This window comes from Corvus cornix, chromosome 3 (assembly GCF_000738735.6).
Source record: "Corvus cornix cornix isolate S_Up_H32 chromosome 3, ASM73873v5, whole genome shotgun sequence".
Taxonomy (NCBI): domain Eukaryota; kingdom Metazoa; phylum Chordata; class Aves; order Passeriformes; family Corvidae; genus Corvus; species Corvus cornix.
In genome coordinates, this window is record NC_047056.1 from 97801436 (window position 1) to 97821551 (window position 20116).

A 20116-nucleotide genomic window follows, 5' to 3' on the forward strand; every position below is an offset into this window, starting at 1 on the left:
ATGAAATACCAGGCTCTGTTATGAATGAAACAGTCCCTGCCACCCCCAAAAAAACCTAACAAAACAAACCACAAAAACAACCAACAAACCAACCAACCAGCCAGACAACCAAACAACAAAAAAAACCCCACCCCAAACCCAAAGAAATAAAAAAAACCCAAAAAAACCCAAAACAATGGGAAAAAAAAAGAAAAGCAGATGCTGAAGTTAAGCACATGTACTAAATGAAATAACATTTCTCTAAATAATACTTTATTTTAGACTGATGTGCTTGGGCATAGCCTTCAAAATGGACTATCTTGAGCAATTTCATGCATTTTCTCAGCTAATCTCACATCACCAATATCAAGCTTGTCATATTGATTTTAAAGGGGAGGCAAAAAGAAAGTGGGAAGGTAGTTTGCCTTTATCAACCTGAACATGGTTGCCAGGCAACTTGATGACCTGACTTGGGATGGATTGTTACAGTGACCTGACTAAATAGCCCCAAAACACCCAAGAATTTGTAAAGAAAATATAGCAAAGCTGATTTATTTCTGCAATAATAAGTATTAAATTTCCGGTTTGCCTCTCTAAAGAAAAATATATACAAGGTCTTATAGTTATATAAGGCAAATAATACTCTTAGTGTCAATTAAAAATGGATAATTATATAAAAGAGAAGGAATGGTCTATTTGACACTGAAAACTCTGACTTGATATTGTTTCAATTTAGTGTGTTAAAAATTAAATATATAATTAATTTAGTATAACCTTCTTTTTACAAATGTGGACTGTTTCTTAGATTTACAAATATTTCTTACACATGCTATTCCAGAAGGCTGAGTAGGAGAGATGTGTGCAGGTTAAGGTAAGAAGTTTTAAAGAATATTTTTGAAATGCTGACTTATTTGAAATTATTTTTCTTCATTTTCCTTCACGTAACCCTTTGTATTTTCAGACTGGCATTTTAAATTAGTTACATCAGGTATATAACATCATTGCTAATACTATTTTTTTGTTATAGTCAGAGCCTGCTTTCAACCAATTTTTAACTTTGCCAAATACTAAACATATTGATACCAGGTGAAAACATGTTTTTTTCCTGAAACATTGGCTGAAATGGAAAAGACAAGAGGCAATAGGCAGAAACTGATACACAGGGAGATCCACCTAAATATGAAGAACTTCTTTACTGTTGGTGTGACCAAGCACTGGGACAGATAGCCCAGAGAGGCTGTGGAGTCTCCCTCACTGAAGATGTTCAAGAACTGCCTGGACACAATCCTGTGCAGTGTGCTCTAGGATGGCCCTGCTTGAGCAGGGAGGTTGGACCAGATGACCCACTGTGGTCCCTTCCAACCTGACCCATTCTGTGATTCTGTGAAATGACCCAACCATTGTCTCATACATCTATCATATCAACAGTGTTTGAATTTCTGTTTGTACCAAGTGCAAACAGAAGGAAAACACTCAGCCCTTTTTCTAATAACTTCTTGTTCTGAGGCACTTGATGTTTTCTTAGTTTCCACTAAGTCATGAGAAGGTAACTCTGAAATTATATTTCAGTGTGAAGGGTACTGCACTTCTTATACTGACAGATGTTTCTTGCCAAGAGACACACATAACAGATGAAAATATAGAATTTGTGAATTATTTGAAGCTGAAGAGTATGCTTTGCAATTCCATTATTTTATAGAGGCCTTGATAAGATTATGGTTAGTTTGGGAAAGAAAACACTTTTAGAAAGCACATTGAAGGATGAAAATTTACCGGTGCTAAACGCTGATATTGCCATGTAAGAGCATTCCAGACAGAAGCTTCCCCTGAGCAACTTTTATATAAGCTTTTTACAGTCAGAAATGTATGAAAAATTATTTTCTGCAGAAAGACATATGGAGTTCAGAATGATAATTCATGAAATGAAACAAAACCAGTATATGCAAATGCACATCCTGAGGAAAAAAAACCCAGACTTTGAAATTAGGTGAAAGTATCATAATGGGCTGTATTGCTTTGCAGTAATTCTTATTTCTGGTGTTAGCAGGCACTGGAAAACTGTGCTTGAACTCAGCAGGTGATTCTTCACTAGGGAAGACCAGTGGATAACATTCTATGAATTTATGGATGAGACACTAGTCTTAGAAGTAACAAAATTTCTATAAATGGAAAATAATGTGAATTGGTATGCTGACTTGGTGTCACTAGATCTCAATAAGACTTAGTGTGTTTTGTTTCATTTTGGGTTGCTCCAGAACAAAGCAGATAAAGATGAAGATTAAAATTAAGCACTTTAGTTGAGGATGAATAGGTTTAATGTAAGAACTGTAACAAAGAACTGTTTCGGGTAGGCCTCAGTGGGCTGTACTGAAAAGGAACTATCAGAAAATAGAGGTTCTACAGAGAAAGATTCTGGGGCTAATGCCTGTTAATATTGCAGAAGTGACTAAAGCAATGCTGCAGGGAAGGCTTCACCCACTGCTTGAAGGAAAGATCATGGCCAAAATGATGGCCTGCTCTTTGTGTTTGGTGCAATCTGATGGACCATCCCAAAAAACCAGAGATTGACCACCTCGTGAGCTAGTAAAAGGTAAATGTGGCGAAATGTTTCTGGAGAAAGTTGAGAAGTCAAACTTTTGCAGACAAAGTACAAGAAAAAATTCCATTTCTAATATTGAGAGAGAGAAAAATGAATTAAATAAAACAAAACAATCAAACAAAACCCAAAAATTATAAAATTGGTCCTGAAAATTAAGAAATTTCATAATTACAACATATTCACAATTTTCAGCAACTTTTCAAAAAGAGTGCTGGGGACCTAAATAATTTCAAGATGAAGATTGGGAAGTGTGTGCAAATGACACACTATAGGGGTTTTGATGTTCAAAATAAAATCTTAAAGATGAGACTTTCTGATATACTTGAAAAGAATTTAAAAGGAATGTAGTAAACACTCATAGACTTATATTTATCCTGAAAAAATATTTGTCATATTTTGAAATAACTATATACTTTACATCACATGTAAGAAAATGAAGAAAAGTGAAGAAAATAGTATTTTTCCCTCTCCCCATAAGTTAATTTCCTTCCTCAGAAGCAATGAGAATTAGTCACAAGACTATGTGCTGTGTGGAGTGCTCTGAAGTGCATCGTGATAGTGGGAAACTCACATTTAGCTGGTGTGTCCTTCAGGGGCTCAGTGTTGAAATGATTGCCAGATGCTGGAGCTGGAAGTTTTTTCCCAAGGTCAGAGTCTTAGGAACCACTTTGTTTCCTCAGTACCATGCGCTGTAGTTCATATGTTCAATCACATCTGATGTTCTTCAGTGGCGTACTGTGAGATTTTTCAACTTTTGTTATTCGCTACATAAGTTTGTGAATGTGATGGATGCTGCTTGTCTGTTGTGACAAAGGAAAAGGAAAGTTTATTGTAAGGGGTCTTACATAATAAAGATCTGAACTGTGTGGTTTATATAGCTTTTATTTTTAAAACACTTCATTGGTATTGCTGGATGGGCATGAGTTCAGATGGGCTTATTGTCCCTGTGTGAGTGACAGATTGCCCAGAGAGGCTGTGGAGTCTTCCTCACTGGAGATATTCAAGAGCTGTCTGGATGCAATCCTGTGCAATGTGCTCTAGGATGGCCCTATTTAAGCAGGGAGGAGACACCTTACCCATTCTGTGATTCCCTTCCAACCTTACCCATTCTGTGATTCTGTGATTATCAAGGTGGACGTCGTTCATCAAGAAATGTCTGTATACAGCATAGACAGTTTCCTGGAGTAGTTATTCCTCAACCTATTAAAAGCCTGAAAGGTTTTTAGTATGACTTGGAGTAGAGATTTCCCTTTTTCAATTTTGTCTATGTTAGGAAGTAGAAATCATAAAGGTCAACCAAATAATTTCAGGTTCTTTGTGGAAATTACTTCTTTTCATTATTCCTGTGGAGTGTTCAATAACAATCTGGCATTTGCTTAACAAGACAACATCTTTTCTGTTCACAGGTCTTTTTTCAGAAATTAACAGTCTACAAAAGATAATGAGCTCAGTGAATCTTATTAACACAAGTTACAGCTGACTGACAAGTAAGTATATGGCTGTCATGTAATGTAATCATGGTGTTATAATTCAATTAGCTATTGATTTTAGTAACCCATACTATATTCTAACTGCTGCAGAAAAAAAAATTAAATATTTGTAGAGTTTTATAATTTATACAAATTATATCAGTCCCAGACATTATTGACCTCAGATATTATAGAAATGTATGTATTTTGTGTTTAATACAAGTGCTGTTTGTTTTTATGTATTACTATTCATGCATTAGCTATGGGCTATACTGAAGTTTCTTCTACTCAATCAAACTGATTTTACTTGGAAAGAAAGTGGTGATTATTTGCTATTTATTTAACACTTACGTAGATCTGATGCTTTATCATTTGGTACTTGTGCAGTCATTTGTACCTATGTAAAATGAATATGAAACAGGCATGAAGCCTGATTTTCCAGACCGTTGATTTATCTACCCCTTTGGACTAGAGTAGATGACTGCACAAATGGCAAAGTGTGTTGCTCTCAGGCATGAAGAGTCATGAGTCCAATTACAAATGTTAGGCTGAATTGCCAGATGCACTACTACTTCAGTGAGTCTCAGGCCACCCTAATACTTCTTTTACACCAGGGTCTTGGGAAGTGGAAGCTGAGAGAGAATTTCTCCCATTTTCTCAGCTATGGCTTCAATAATTTCTCATTGATGGTAGTAGTCAAGCAATCAGACTGGTGAAGCCATTGGTGCTTTGGTCCCCCCAGTCTTGCTGGTAGCTGTTTTAACAGGAAGAAACATAGAAAGGTAGATAAAGCTGTGTTTAGTTTTTTCCATCAGAGGTAGGCAGTATAATAGACTTGATTCATTCTGAGGAGGGAAATAAAGAAACAGCTAGGCCACTACATACTCCTTGCACCCTGGCCTAACATTTTAAAAAGAAATAGTAGCTGTTGCTTATTATATGATGGTTCTTGATCTCATATTAGCAATTGTATATTTTCAAAAATACCTACTGTAATGATTACTTTAAAGCCCTTATCAGTAACATTTCTCTACTGAGTTTACTAATTATGTTTAGGCAGGAGCAGAGAGTTGAGAATGCAGTCATAAGAAGGTGTAAATATATTGATTATTTTCACTTGATTAGATGAACCCACTCTATTTAAAGTAAAAAAGTCTGGTGTGCAGGTAGGTCTTCAAGAACCGTGTCATTTTGAACTTGTGTGCCAGAAGTCCAATTTCAGATTTAGGTTCTTGATTCCTAGTTTTCGGATGTGGTCCATCAGCTAGTTCTTGCACCAGTGAGTGCAGTCACCAGAGCTCTCCTACAGCAGTCTTCCTGACTGCTGGTGTTTGTAGTATGACAGGGGCAAAATATTTCAGACCCACTTCTTATGTTGCAAAGGATACACTTTCTTAAAAGTTACTGAGGCCTTTCTTGACTTGCTTGGATTTCAGCTCATGCTGCATTCAAATTAACTGTATGTATTTTACTTTAGAATGTATTTTTCTAATAATGTGGAAATCCTGTACTCTTAACCTGGTTACATGAGAAGCTTCCAAACCTCAGGGTCTTTTACTTGACAGATTTATCAATCTACTTAAATGACTGTGGCTTGCAACTTTGACTATATGGCAGTTATACTAACAGCCTGAAAAGTCCAGCAAATAATATAAGTAATTCAAGGCAAGAGCCTTTTATGACTATACCACATAATTTACATGTGCAGAATAGTATATTAAAATGACTTAATAAAAAGAAAAGCCATTTCAGAGAATTACTTTTTAATGTCATTGTTTACCTCATTTCTTGTTCCAATATGGCTCAAGCCCAGGCAATTTTCTTCGTCTCTGGCACTGCCACAAGACACAGGCGGGAAGTTAAATGTAATAAGCAGTCTGCCTACTTTTGGGAAAGTAATGCATTATCCCATTCTCACAAATGGGCACCTATCACCAGCCCCTGTGTATAACCATTTTAATATATGTGGCATCTTGGCTGAAGAATGCTTCTCATATGTAGTCTTAACAGAAGCAGTTCTTCAGCATGACTCAATTCTGCTCTTTTCTGAATTCTTTTCTAAGGGATCTATTCCTATAACAGATGAAATCTGTACAAGTAGGGAAGCCTTCTACAGTTTTCATTTTGCTACTGTGACTGACACTGAAGAATTGGTGGCAGGGGTGTCTGTTATGTCCCATAAAATCCTCATGGGATGCCTGCTAACTATGTTGACAAATTGCTAGCCTTGAAGTCATTTTGCTGCAAGTTTGTTCCCTAAGATACATGTATAAAAGCAGGTAGGACATCTCTGTAGCTTTTACTGTTTTACTGCAAGTTGTTTGTAGAGCTTTTCATTGATACTGTCTGTGGAGGGCTGTGATTCTTTGGTGGAAGAAAAGTGAATAAGAAAAGGATACATTTTGCCATTAGCAAGATGACATGTTTTCTTTATCTCTGTTTACTCTGACTTTTGAGTAATAATGAGATATATACATCTTTATTAAATCGTTCCATTTTATTTAATATATGACTCCAACCAAAACAAGTAAAATAACACTATAGAGTGTAAATAAATACAAAAGCTGCTTTTTAGAACAGTAGAGTGCAGAAATATCCTCCCACCTCATGCAATGGCCCTACAACATTGTCAGCCTGCAGTCAGTCAAAACCAATGTTATTACACAGATAGTCAAACCTTGTTGAAAGTAAATTCTATTTAAGGTATTAATAATAACCCAGAATTATTATAATTATAAGATAGGAAAAATCTCTGATGAAATAAAGCTCTCTAATTCTTGATACACCTTGATTTTATGTGTCCCTGACTTAATTAAAAAACTAAAAATCTCACTGCTGGTTGCTGAGAACTGTAGTCTCAGAGATGGCCAGGCATTGCAGCAGCCCTCGCTCACGGAATACCTCGTCTACTGCTTCAGTTACTACCCAGACTCTCAGCACAACCTGGCTGCTTCTGAAGGGGATCTTCATGTACCAGTTCCCTGAAAAGGGACCTGAGTTAATCAGGAATGGAGAAGCAAAGGAGCAAAGTTTATATTGGCAGGCAAGACATGCTTATGGCCAAGCCAGCAAGATGAACAGGCAGCCCTGTGACTTGCCTTGAACCCTATTGACTTGACATGTTTGCAGACAGCTTCAAGCCCATGAGCTTGGACGTCCCTACACTGGAAGAGCAGATGTGGACCTTTTTCAGTCTGTGTGCACTTCAGCACGTCTCTGTATGGGAGCATTCAAGGTCAGGAGTGCATTGTCCAGGATGTGACGCAATTTTGTACACAGACAGAAGCACAGGTCCTTGAAGCATGATTCTGGGAGACAGCTGAGGCATTCTTGCTCTCATGTGGATTCACCTAAACATTAATAGGATGATGTTTAACATCCTTAACTAAGAATGCAGAATGGAGACATGAAAACTCAATAAAAACAAATAAGTGTCTCCCCAGGCATGTTTTATTTGCAGGAGAATCACCTCAAACCTTTTGGCACAGAAGGCAAATTCTGTGAGACCATGATTTAACTAAACCTGATAAATCTAGTATTTCAATGGAACTTCTCAGGGGGACTGCCCTTTGTATGTGATGGCCCTGCAAAGCTTGTTCCTCAGCAACGTGTGGCACAGCCATGCGAAAGATGTGGCCACATGTTAGGATGCCAGTTGGTGGGGATGGAGTCCCTGCAAGGAAATATTGCTGCTCCCTGCATCTCTCATTCTGGGCAAGTGTTCTCCTATAGGTAAAAGTCCTGGCTGTAAAGATTTACAGTTTCTTCTCATGACAAATACTTTCAAGGTACCATGGTATTTGTGAGTTATGAGGTTCTGCTATCTGGGAAAGAAAAAGGTCAAGATTTGAATGCTGATATTAAAATAATTAGAGCTAAACAACTTCTTGCCTGAATGTGATGTGTTGTGGGCATACTATTCCAAAGAGCCCAAGAAACATAAGAGAGCAGCCCCAGGCAATGCTGCAAGGGGCACATATGTTATTGCAGAGATTTAAAAAACAAAGCTGACAAGCAGACTTGCCTGAATTGGTTGGATTGGTGTTTGCTCAGAGTTGTCACTAATTCAATTCAGATTTTCTGTGTAATATGAGTGCTTAATTTCAAAAGAAACAGTGTGGAAAAAGTGTGTGCAATCCTCAGGAGATTCTGATTGCAAAAGGCATGGTTGGAGCTGATTAGCCTGTTTACCCTGTCAGTTTTCACACATAGACAGATAGGCAGTCTTGTGTATTTCCTCAAGCAGATTCTGGAGAAGGCTGAGGAAGAAAACGAAATCCAATTTCAATTCCATTTTTTACTCACCCCCTTGTTGTAATCAGGGATAATGCTTTAGCTGGAGATCTCTTATAAGTGGGAGGAAATGGCTAATTTTTGGGACTGTCATTGTAGCAGATCAGTAGTTCCTGAACTTACTCCTTCACCTTTGTTTCCAAGGAGTGAGATTTATTAATCAGTTGGTAATAGTGCAAAACTCACTTGCTTTTTCTTTCACGTATTTACTTCTGGGCCAAAAGGGAACTAATTTCTTCACTGTGTTTTAAGTTACTTACATCATTTACATTACTTACAAGGTCTTTTTTCCCCTTTCATACTTGCAGAGTTTTTTTATTTAATAACAGAAATAGAAGTCTTCCTTTCTAAATGGTTCCCTGTGCTCCCATGGTTAGAAGTCACAGCTGCTTCCCTGGGCAGTCCTGTGGTCTCTTCTCCAGCCTTAGATGTTTCCATAAGCATATTTGTATTATTGGTGTTCTTTAACTGAAAGAGGATTTTTATTTCCTTATTTTTCTATCCCTATTTCTTTCTGTTGAGGAAAAGGGCATCTCAAATGTGAGAAACTTTGAGTTTTGAATTTGGTTCAACCTATCACATGGTTCCAGGGATCCAAAGATGTTGTAGGGAGAACTGCGTCAACTCTGAGAGATTTCCACAATTTGGTCTGATCTTCTTGAGAGTACCTAGGAGAATTTTAGGAATACAACATTTAGGGTCCTTAAGTTCTGGCTGGGGTAGAATTAATTTTCATCACAGTGGCTGGTATGGGGCTATGTTTTGGATTTGTGCTGAGCACAGGATTGATAATAGAGAGATGTTCTTGTTACTGCTGATCAGGGCCTACACTGGACCAGGGCCTTTTCTGCTTTTCATTCTGCCATGTTGGTGAGGAAGGGTGGGAGGAGTAACAGTGGGGACAGTTGACCCTAATGATGAAAGGAATATTCCAGACCATGTGACATCATGCTCAGTTCATAAAATGAGGAGAAAAAAGAGGAAGGGGGGGACATTCAGAGTAATGGTGTTTGTCTTCCCAAGTCACCCTTTCTGTGATGGGGCCCCTCTCTCCTGGAGATGGCTGAACACCTGTCTGTCCTTGGGAAGCAGTGAATTCATTCCTTGTTTTCCTTTGCTTATGTGTGCAGCTTTTGCTTTCTTTGTTGAGCTGTCTTTATCTCAACCCACAAGTTTTCTACCTTTTACCTTTCTGATTCTCTCCCTGGATCCTGCTGGTGGGGGAGTGAGCGAATGCCTGTGTGGTACTTGGCTGCTGGCTGGGGTTAAACCATGACATGAGGATGGGTAAAAAATGATGTTCACTTTCATTCTGTTAATAATTGGTAACCAGTGGTAGAGATATTACATGTAGGGTACATGTCACCAAGTTTCAGACATTAAACATTTAGGTGTCAGGTCTAAGCTATTTTTAATAAGTTTCTACTCTAAGTTACAGAGATGGGTACCTTCAGACAAGAGATTTTTTACCTCCTCTCAGGATACTTCTTTCATTCTCTCACTGCATCTTACTGGGCTCTAGGAAGGAAAACTTTGCCTTAAACAAAACATAAATGAAGAATTTGGAATGATAGAAAAAGCCATCAGTAGGAAAATACAGACCAAAGAATCAAGCCTGTTAGCTAGGAGATCTTCAGACATTTCACAAAAGTAAAACAGAATGTCAGAGCAAGCACAAAGCCAGTAGGCTAAAAGAACAGCCAGTTCTGATTACACTAGACTGTTCTGGCACAGTAGAAAGGCTTGGTAGATGGCATAAACAAAATTTACTCCTACAGGAAGGACCTTTTATCCCTGTTTGTTTCAGATTTCTTCCAACTTGAATGGAAGTGCAGTAAAACTGAAAACTTGGAAAAATGTGTCTTTTTAATGAGAGTTTATTTTATGCACTTGCTACATGTTAAAGAAAAGGATTATATTTTTTTCCAAAAACAAATCAGTCCAAGAAAATTTTGGTGCCTCGATCTGATAACTTAGAACAAATTGGCATCTACAGATGTCTTGTTGCCTGTGTAATGCATAAGCACTCTTTCAGAATGGTATTTACTTAAGCATAAAAAGTACCCATTCTAGAAATAACATTGTTATGCAAATAGTGTCGTGCCCAAGTTTTCAAAATAGCAATGCAATAAATTTTATGAGTTATTTATGTCAGTGGTAGTATTTGGAAAATATCTCATTTCTAAGCAAAGAAGTTTAGGGCTAGATCTGTAGTATGGGGACACTCTCACAGCACAAGGAGCACCTTGGGGGGAACTCTGAAATTTTGATTTGTAGGTGCCTGCTTGCACCAGAACCTTCCAGTGTGGTTGTCTGTCTCCTAGAGATTGGATTACAGGATTATTTATGTGTCTCTGAAAGTGACATAAAGCCACTTTCTCTGTAGGGAAATACCTAGCTTGAGTATAACCAACGTGCAGGCATTGTCAGCTAGTGGGTAGGAACAACTTCAGCTATGGGAGAACTATCAACTTTTCCTAGTGTTTTGGTAGCAGACTGGGGGCTGCAGGGAAGATTGCTTTTCTTTCTGGGTCATTTTGTTGATCTCTGCAATTATGACTGGTGAAAGCAGGATAAGGCAGTGGTTCCACCCAAGCTCTTCCAGAACAGGCGTTTCCAAGTTTGGGTGGCGGGACACCACTTAATCTGTTGTGCCAGATGATGTAGCATTAACATGGAATAAAGTAACTTGTAAAACAGTAGTTCTAAAAGATCATTTTGCAAACCATTTTGTAAGAGTAGGGGAACAATGTATAATTCATAATGCTCACTTTTTTATTAGGCCACATTGGAAGAAAAGAACAGACAAAATCCAGACAGGAATGCATGTATTCATGCTGAAATACCACTGTACCTGTAATCACAGCCTAGTGTATCATATAGGTTTGAGAGAAATATATTTTCTAAATTCTGATTGCAGAGCTGCTTTGGACTTTTAAAAGCAATAAGGGCAAAGACACATCCTGGTTCACAGCTAGCTAGCTTAAGGATGTGCCAAATGCCTTCTGATCATCCTTTCCAGGACAAAACAAATTCTGAGCATCTGCAAATGTGTACATCTGAGGTATTTTGGGAAATTATGAGTAAAAGAGGGAAATGCAATTGGTTTTGGAGCTCAGACTTCTCAGACTTCAAATGGCTGTACCTCATGTTAGGATTTTCATACATCTCCTTTCCATTTTAGTTATCAATGTCTTCTCTGGTTTAAATTCTTAATTGTTTTGTCCCAGCATCTTTGTTTGAGATCTGAGACACTGCAACCAAATTATTTTAAGTTCTGTGACTGTATTGAGCAGTTAACTGTACCAGGCAATTTTGCTAAATAACCTGTGCAGTTTACTATGAAATATTGTTGTATGGAATATATCTGTGCTGCACATCTAATTGGAAATGCCCAGACTAGCTGTTTGTTCAGTTTTGTTCAGTATCCTCAAAAGGTACAGAAGATGCTGACACATGATGTTCAAATACTTTCCCATAGGCAGAGGATGGCAGTCGTCTCAGTATTCCCAGTATGACATACATTTACAATTCCCTTACATCATTCCTCCAAAGGTTCCACACAGCACTGCTGACAGGTAATGAGACTCTTTGAATATGATCTTTTGCATTTCAGTATTATCACTGCTTTCTAAGAACTAAAAATGGGGAATAGCAAGTACAGAGAATTTTTAATCATGTTCCAAAACATTCAGAAAATAATCTTGTCAGAAACTTCAGCCTGCCACTACAGATGCCTTTAATTTTTCTGGTCACCCGGGGTTTCAGACATAAGCGTAACTGACATTTTCTCAATTGAGAACAAAAGTACTTAGCAGTTTTGTGACTTTAGTTTGTTACTATAGTGTCATCAGGTTTTTCAGAGCCTCTTTCTTTTCACTATGCTTTTCAAATAAATAAGAAGGGACCAGAATTTGGATCTTTCAGAAGCCTGTAAGCTTGAGAAGACAAACAAAGCAGGCCCAGCAGGTGTAAAAGGGTTCATGCACACTTTGCAATCCTATATGTAATTACAAAATATTTGGGACCTCAGTAAATACAGTCTGACCCACCCATGATACTGGTTTGTCTGTGGCCCATGCAGCCAGCAGAGCAGTCTGCTTATTTCTCTTCATCTGACAGTTTTGGTGGGACCACTGAGACCATGCCTAATTCAACCAATTTTATTGCACACCTAAAATGGCACAAAACAGATGAGATGAAAAGGGGAGGAAGCTAGAGCTGGCCTTTCTAACCCAGTAACTCAGTCATTTGTACACACAGAGGTCCAGGCTCCCGCTGAGGTCTGCACTCGAAGGGAGTGGCAGTCTGAAGGCACTGTCTCACAGCCAAACAAGATATTGCCATTTTGACACTTAGTGGAACGTGGTGAGGCACATCTCACCCTGTGCAAGACTGAGACTTTCACTAGGTTCCTGTGGGTATTAGTAATGCAGTCCTTTCCTAAATAAATGTTGAGGTTGTTGAGCTGCTTTTTCTTTCAAAAGAATTTGTCACAACATATTTTCATTGCATATTTCTCCTCTTTAAGCAATGAACATTGTTGTCCTTGAAGGCACATGCAATCCATAAACTAAAGATTTGTAGGAGAAGCATTACTGAAATGTCATCTCCCATTTGCAGATGCTGTGACCATAGTAAAATCTAGTTTGAATCTGGACTTTTTAAGATGCTACAATGTTATCAAACATTTCAAAAGGCTTGATAGGGTCTGAAACAGGTTTATCTAACTGTCTGGCAAGTGTCTGATGTTATCTAGAACTGTAAGATTCAGTCCAAACGATCCCATTTTTCTGTTCTTTTCTAAGGAAAAAATAATTTACAATCATTTCCTAGAAAGGAAGAAGAAGTAAGGACAAATGTAGTTTCTTCCATGGGCAACCCAGATACTACTGTTGTCCTGGACACAGCAGTTCAAAGAAACTGTGTTACTGAAGAGATGTGTATCTTCTAAGTGTCTAAAGAAGTTTACGTGCAGTTTAATAGGATCAATATTAGCAGCATTAGTACTGATACTTAAATGGGAGCTCTGATCCAGCCTTAAGCTCTGTGAGTCCTGAAGACAATACTTATTACAGCAACATAAGTATCATCTTCAATGCCATTAAAATTAAATATGAGTGCACATCAATTTCAGTGTCAGGAGACATACTGTAAAGATCAACAATAATTCTAGCTGCAGATCTCTCTGGAAGCCCATAAAGCTTGAATACCACAGTATGAGCTATACAGAATTTAGAGCTGTTTGAGTAGTACTTACAGATATAGAATGCTGTTATTTTTGTCTTTCCATTTTATAGAGCATTCCTGCAATTTAGCTATTTGTTATAGTGAAGTGTATCTCATCATTGTGCACAAATGAGAATATTTGAAAAGTCTTTAACACTCTTATTTGTGATCTGAAGCCAGGCATCTCAGACATCTCTGTGTCATGTGAATGTTTTCAAATTAGTTGTGAAATTGTGCAGTTCTGTGAATACTGAAAAATTCAGAACTGGTGTAGATGAACTGAAATGTTAACATGATTAAAGAGTGAGATTAACTGTCAGGTCCTGACTATTTTGTGCCACTACAGTGGTGCAAGGAAACAGTAAGTCTGTGCTCTCTGTTGTGCTCTGACTGGTCAATAACTGCTTTATGACATCAGGCTATCACACAGTAGATGAAGAGTATTCATGAATTTGTCTGAAACTTTCAAAATTATTCTTTCTTGCCTTCATCCAGCTTTGAAGGAAATATATTAACTACATCCAGAATATAGTAAAACTAACAGAGTTTCTAGTGCTGAAGCAATAATTCTTTTATTAAAAGTCTGGCAATAGTTCTTACCTAAAAGTGGTACTCAAAGTGTGCACTTAGGCTCATTAGGGGACTAATGCTGTGGGAGAAGGAGTTGCTGCAAGTCAGCTGGTTTGCAGGAGCTGCCTGTGCTCTGTCTTATTGTAAACACTTCTGAATCTGAGCCCTCAAATCTTTCATAGAAATCTTACCATCGTTCAGGGCCTTCCAGGCATTGTTCCTACAGTCCTTCCAACATGGCTTCCAGCATGGGTCCATCCCCAGCAGAGATCTCTGGATAAGCCCATCATTCTACCCTCCTTCTTTCCTTAAGAACAACATTCCTTCATGTGCTGAGGAATGCAGATAGAGCTGGCCCTGACAGCATTTCCAGTTTCATTTCCCTAATTTTGTGTTCTTTTGCACCAACTCTTTTGTTTTCTGTTGATATTTAGGTGTAAGATTAATTCCTAAAAAGGTTGTGTTTTCACAAGATCACTAATTCTGCCAGACTTTTACTTTTGCAGACTGCTTTTGCAGGTGGCACTCCTAAGAAAGAAACATCTTGACCAAGTGAAATGGGCTTTAAGCATAAGTGCTCCTTAAGGGCATTTGTAGCAAGCCTTATGATGCTATAGGAATGAAGAAGGGTTAAACCTGTGGGCTAAAAAGGGCCTGGAAGGTCTGTGGATAATGGTGAGGATCTTGATGAACTCAGGAATCATGTTGCTGGAACAGGAAGATGGGATGCCGCAGATTTGAAGGAGGAGTGCAGTGCTTTTGGCAAAGGTGTAAGTCCCTGGGATGGTAGTTATTTTAGAGTGGACCCATAAGGTGAAGCATAGAAGGTCTGGCATGGGAAAGGTTTTGGAAGACAAGGTAATGATTAAGGAGATCTTTGAAAGAAAAATGAAAAATTTAGTGTAGAGACTACATAGAGGCAAAAGCAGAGTCTGGGGACACTAGGAGAGGACCAGAGAGCTTAGCTCTGGCTAAGTGACTTTATTTTTCAGGCAACCTATGGACAGGAAACAGAGATTCTGGATCACCAGGAGCTTGCCATCACTATGTTGTGAGCAATGTATCAGTTTAAAGCTGGGGACATACTCATTGACTGGTATTCCTCTCTCTTCTGTTTCCAGTTAAGTGATTTGCTACACTCCCACCACAGTGTAATCCAGTAATTCAGCTCCGAAAGCAAGAAATGCAACACAAATGTCTTTGATATTGGTTCCAAGGCAGTGTTTAGATGAGGAAGGACCCCTAATGTGGTTCAGAGTTAAGCCAGATTGTCAGATTTGTCATTGTTCAGTGAGGAACTGAAAGGAGTTGGTGGCAAACTCAATAGTAATTCAGAACAGCTCTGCTCACAAGTACAGCTTAATACTGGCTGCACTGTTTGTTTTGTCCTAGGTATGGTTTTTCAAGTATCTTTTGTTTATTTGTCTTTTAGCTGTTAGTAACCTGTATTGTTACTAATAGGAAGACAGGAAAAATACCTGAAAGGCCCTGGGTGGGCTGGAAAGCTAAAAGTGGAAGGTTCTTCTTTCGTGTGTCTTATCCACCTCTTTGTGCTGTAATAGGACTTGCCTGGCTTTTTGGCATGGCCAGGACATGCCAGCACTAACACAGTGTCAGGAGATCTCTGCAGGTGGTTTCTGCAAACCAGACTGGATTTGGAGAGGATTCAGAGTACTTATCATGTATGGTGTGGAAAAAAAATCCCTTGTCTACAGGGAATACTTTGGCCAATACCTTCTCAAGGAGAGTCCATTACCAGAGTGAACTAGCTGTTTCCATGGATAGCCTTCTATCATATTAGAGGTGGTGATTGGGGAATTAATCTTTTACACATGCAAACATGAAAAATGTCTGCAAGATCAGTATGTAAATAAATATCATTTATTTATCTCTTTTCCATCAGCCCATTTATTCACCCTTCTTATATTGATGAAGCATCAATACATGGGAAAACCCCAGTGAAGCTTTCTAAGGCAGTAACATTCTTGCACTAAGGATCACTGAAACAATTTCTTGAGCACCAGCCTCCAAACTACCCCACAAAGCTGCATCCTTCTGGAGTTCTAATGAGTAAGTGTTTATTTGTCCATTTCTAATGTTACATACAGTGTAACTCCAGATATTATAATGTCATATCATGGGGAATGACAAAAACTCTTTCTAAGGACCTGGAAGCAGATTTCCCTAAACACGTCTCACAGCAGCTAAGCAAATTAAATTAATAATATTCATGCTGACACTAGGTGAAATGAAAAGTATTTTACTGCATTCTAGAGGCAGAGATTTAACTTTGGCTGCAGAAGTTAGTTTATTACCAAAAGTGTGTGTGTCACTGATGAGAGGTTTAACAAGGCTAGCAAATGAGAAGTGCAAGTTGTATTCTGTACAGGGTTTTGCTCATCAGAGAGGTTTGACATCTCTGCTGATGTCAGCTGCCATGGTAGACCCTTGTCATTTGTGCAGAAAAACACCTCATTACAAAGGGTATAATTTTTTCCATTCTCTTTTAATCTCACTCCACTCTCACAGTCTAACTGAATGGCACTTTTTTCAAAACATGCTGAATTGTGCTGATTTGGGATCATACATCAATGCAACTAGAACAAGGTTGAAACTAACAGCTAAAATATTTTCATACATAATCAGAGAAGTAACATGAAACCTGGGAAAGGACCTTATGAACAGGAAGGGGTAGCTACTGCCTCTTTTGCAGTGAGTGAAATGGCATTGACATAATATAATATGTGTGCCCAATTTATAAGTTTTAAATTCTTGGAATGTAGATCTCTGCAAAACAGTGGCTTTTCTTTATTTAGCTTGGTAAAAAAATATTTTATTTTCTCTCAAAATGTTGTACATTAAGAACATAGAATATAGAATATTAGTGATATTAGTGAAGATTATTGCAGACCCTGAGGGAATTTTCCCAATTTTATTGAGTTTGCAGGGTTGTCAACTTGCAATAGGACAGTAATAACAGCCCACTTCTAATGGTATTCCTTAAAATCTTTTCCAGTCTGGGGTAAGGACAACTTTTTTGAAGACTGGTTTCCTTAGCAGTTCTGTGACCAGCAATTTGCGTGTTTTGCAAGATTCCCAGTAAAGTACTAGTCACGCTGTGAAACTAGACATTTCAGAAAGTCATGCAGGTTGTTAACACTGAAGGATGGAAATAATTATTTTTCTAGTTTGAGGGAAGTTTATATTGCACAAGAAAACATTAAAAGGAAATCCAGCTGTTAGAGACTCCTAAGCAAGTTCACTCTACTTATTAGGAAAATTGATAACTTCATTTTACCTGCTTCTGATTTAATTATGAAAGGTGGTGAATCTGCAAATCGGGAACTGTCGAGCTGTGGTCGCCAGTCTTGGAGCAGCAGAGTATGTGTTTGTGGATATTGCAATGCTGTTGAGCTGAGCTCACAGCAAAGGGGACAGGACAGGGACAGCATGTTTGAGGATGATGGCTACATGACAAGATGAGTCGTGCTTCCCAAATTATATATGAAGAAGATTAAAAAAGAGAATTAGATTTGTTCTTCATAATGGATGACAGGTTTTAGTGGTTCCAGTTGCACCTTTAAATGAGGAAAACAACTGGTCTTTGAGCTGAAAGTATCTTCAGTATCATGATGTCCTTCCTGTCTAAGTATTCCCCCATATGCCCAGTTGTCCTGGTTGATCCCATTTCCCCTTCTAGTCATCTTCTCCTTAAGTAGTACTGGGGCAGTTAAAGCAATTGTACAGAGTAATTTGTATTGCTACCTGAGCCATGAACATTCACAATTTAAGAGCTCTGGGCTTTCCCTGGTTAGTGCTTGCTGTGGGCTGATAGACAAACCTCACCATATATATCCGCACACTGGGGAGCAACAGCAACGGTTAAAGGTTATAGAGAGATAGAAGAAAAACATACCTGAAGGAGAAGTGGGATTAGGAGAGAGTGAAAATATTAAATAGGGCTAAATTGAGGGAAGAGGTACACTGTAAATATTTGAGGCAGAACAGGGAGATGTAAATATAGGTAGATGCTTTTCTGCTGCTCTCCCTGGATCCTGACAGCAGCACAGCATGATTTCAGCCATCCACATAAACCTCCCTTCCAGTCACTCCATTAATCACTTGCTGCTGCTGCTGTGTGTGAAACATGGAGTGAGAAGGGTGCTCTTGTTAGCATGTAACCATCCTTCATTTCAGTTCACAATGCCAGTCACATGCATTAGTCTGACCCAGCAACACTTTAAACCTCAAGGAAAAAAGCATGAGTCAGAAAAAAGAAAGAAAAAGGGTTTCTGAGGACAGTGGAGGAATATAATAGCTGAGGTATTGCTTGCAGAAAGGACATAAAGCAGGGAGAAACCTCAAATTTCTCTGCAAAATGGAGCAATCTATTCAAACATTTTCTGCTGAAGTCTTGCATAGAATTAATCAAGATGAGAGTTGTTTTTTATTTTTTTTTAACCAAACTTGAGCATTACTGAGAGACACAATAAGGCCTAAGAGCTCTTTATTTGTGGAACACTGTCTTTTCATGCAGGTGGCTGAGTCTTGCAGGTATCTACAACTGAGATGTGGCCAGGTTTCCTGTATGAGAGGGAGAAGTCTAATATTTGAATATTAAAAGTTGTAAAGAACAGAACTAGATGTGGCAGCTTAGGAGTACAAAGGTCTTGAACTCTTCCACGAATCAATTCTCATTGTCTTAACGTCATCTGCATTAAAATTTGTAAAACTGCTGTGTTGTATATGGCATGGACAGCTGTGTATGTTGTACTGACATAAGCAAATGTCAGTTGGTTGGTGCTTTCTCCTGTTGCAGTTGTGCCAATTTATGACATCGTGGTTGGTCTCTCTGTTATGAAAGAAAAAATAGTATCCAGAAAACTGATATATGTTTCCAGTTGGGAAAAATATTATTGTTTAAAAAAAATATGTTAAATATTAAATGGCCATTTTATTTTCCCATCATATAATATATGAACCTCTGAGTACCTTTTCTGCATATAAATTTTTTTTTGTTCAAAACACCAGTCCATTTCATTTATTCTGCACTTGACTGTTAACTAAGTGATTGCTAAAGCTGATTGACTGAACTGAATCAGGTACCTCTAAAACCCCAAAACATCTGTGCTTTTTCCTTTGATAGTGAAATTTGTACACTACTAACATATATGCCTCTGAGTTGAAGCATGCTAAAGGAGTTTGAGTAATTAAAGGTAGTTAAATTCTTTTTTTTTTCAGTGAAAATAACATATAAAACTTTAAAAAAATCACTTCTTCTACTAGCCTGAATTCCCTTTTCACTGAGGATGCCTTATATAATTCTGGCAGTGTATAGTGATTTTAGGTTGGATTCAATTTATGTCTATTTTAAAGACAAGCATCCCTCTGCTTAAATGCAGATGAGAATTTTGTCCAATACAGTATATATTTTGAATTTTGAACTTACAAATGAATCTGGTGAGAAGCACCAAGTCTCAGATGGTCATGCCTCCATGACTTCATAGTTTCTCTTGACGATTTATTATTTCTGTCTCTGAACTACAGACATTGGTCATCTGTCAGTATCTCACCAAGCAAAGTGATGCTAAAACACACAATAAAAAATAATGAAACTATCACAAAGACCTTCCACAATAGTTGAACACAAGGTCCTGAAAGGAAAACTCCTAATTTCCTTGTAGTTTTTTATGCAAAATTGGAACATATCCAAGGTCCCTTTGAGTCCAAGGGAGCTTTTGCTTTTGTTTCAAGTCTTTCAAGCAACCCATTAGGATTGTCATGTTTTGCTCCTAGTGTCTTGCCCTTTGAATTTAGTTTCATGGTCTGCATTCAATGATGTATTAGTAGAAGTTCAAATTTTTTGTTCTTTCTATCATCTTGTTAATAAAAGACTAAGTAGTTTACAATACATAAATATTTTAATTGATTTCAGAGGGATTTGTGGGTTCACAATTAGATAGTGAAGTTCATTTTT

At 38.1% G+C, this 20116-nt stretch overlaps 1 long non-coding RNA gene across 1 annotated transcript in view; it reads left to right on the top strand.

Annotated features, from left to right (window-relative positions):
* The window catches only part of LOC104685459, a 48565-nt gene that overhangs the window by 24691 nt on the left and 3758 nt on the right, over nt 1-20116 (top strand). Inside the window, exons 2-3 of the long non-coding RNA XR_751123.4 lie at nt 3985-4065; nt 16043-16209. This is a non-coding gene — a long non-coding RNA (uncharacterized LOC104685459). The remainder of the gene's footprint in view (nt 1-3984; nt 4066-16042; nt 16210-20116) is intronic.